The sequence below is a fragment of the Phalaenopsis equestris genome, unplaced genomic scaffold (genome assembly GCF_001263595.1).
Source record: "Phalaenopsis equestris unplaced genomic scaffold, ASM126359v1 Scaffold000513, whole genome shotgun sequence".
NCBI classification, from domain to species: domain Eukaryota; kingdom Viridiplantae; phylum Streptophyta; class Magnoliopsida; order Asparagales; family Orchidaceae; genus Phalaenopsis; species Phalaenopsis equestris.
Window position 1 is genome coordinate 93773 of NW_018164953.1, and position 1784 is coordinate 95556.

Genomic DNA, 1784 nt, shown 5'->3' on the forward strand with positions numbered 1-1784 from the left:
GGAGAAGGGGGGGGGGTAGGGACATACACTCTCTTCCTGCCTCTAATATTTTCTCTTGATCGATTTTGTTAAGTTGTTATTAGATGTAGGGCTATCCAAACGGCTTGTAGTTTGTGAACAACTCATGTTCGGCTGATTAAGAACCTCATGCTCGATTCGATTGTTAAGTTAACGAGTCAAACACAAACACTTTTTTTTTTGCTCCTTATATAAACGAGCCGAACATGAATTTGTTGTTCGTGTTTGACTAGTTTTGGCTCGAAGTACTACTCATCAATTATAACTATAATGCTATAAAGATTTATAATTAATTAAAATTATTAATTAAAAAATAAAATAAAAATATATTAGTTTTAATATAAACAATAAGATTTAAATCTTGTCCCAACCCTTGACATCCTACGGCTGCGTGAGTAGGATTGTCAAAATTACTATTTGTTCGCGAATAACTCGAGTTCGACTTGCTAAGTAAACAAGCCGAACAAGAACATACTTTTTGTGTTTGAAATATAAACGAGTTGAATGCGAACAATAATGTTTTTTAACAGGCCAAACACGAGCCGACCCTAGGCTGGCTCTTGTTCGGCTCGTTTGCACCTCTAATTAGATTGAGTGATGATGTGATGAAGATTTTTTCTTGAAGCAAAGAATTAGATCATGTAGCCATGGAAGTTTGATGATTTTGTATTTTTAGAGAGGTTAAATATGAATGTGAACAAATTGGATTCATGTTAACCATTGGGGTAAAATTATGGTTGTTGACTATCTCATGTATTGAAATTAAAAAGAGAAACTTACCTGTGTACGTCTCAATTTTTTTTGTATTTACATACTTAATATTTAAATTTTAATCTTTACATAATACCAACTTATCTATGCATGAAAAGATATAATTCACTTTTCAAAAGTTAAAAATGATGACATTTTTTATTTGATATGAAAGATTTGGACGGTATGAATGTAAAAGGTAAAGTTCTAGGGATGATCGTAATTGGGTTACTACTATCACCATCAATAGACTATCAAACAACTCCATCTAGCCTAATATCGAGATGACTTGAATAAGTTTTCTGAACCTCAACTTCATAAATATTTATCTTAAAAATAACTAAATATTTTGTTCTATATATTGTCCCGAAAGGTTATTCACATCAGTGTAATAATAGATCATGATTGAAGATGACTTTAAAATCAAATTATCATTCTTTCTCATCATTTTCTCTCAAATTGAAAACTTGTGTTTGATTAAAACTTTTTGATAGACTTTTCTCAACATCCCCTGCCATCACATATAATTATCTACAAAGACTTGATTAGCATTTAAGGGCTCTGTGGAGCCAAATTTCAAGCCTTGGAACTTAGATTAAGATTTGAGATTAGAATAAATGTCAATAGTATTTATGGGTAACTACTTACCTTCATTGTCTCAATTGAACTAGCTTTTGATATAATTATCATCACGGTTGGACAAAGGGAACCACTGAACAAAGGAAAATATGTTGAGATTTTCATACATATTTTACACTCTTTTTGATGATATTGCACTTTAAAGAAAAGTATTTTTGATCTTTTGTTGCAGGTATGATGATTTATGGTCATTGGAGCAAAAAGATGCAAAAAGGAGCGAATTTGGAGCGAAAAGGACCAAAATATGAAGATTTGACCGGCGCCGACGGCGACCCCAACGGCGCCGACGGCGATAATTTTTCGAGACTCCAACCAATTAATTTAGAAGGCCTGCCGACGGCGCCCTCGAGGCCTCAGACCGCGATTACCGCTGTTAG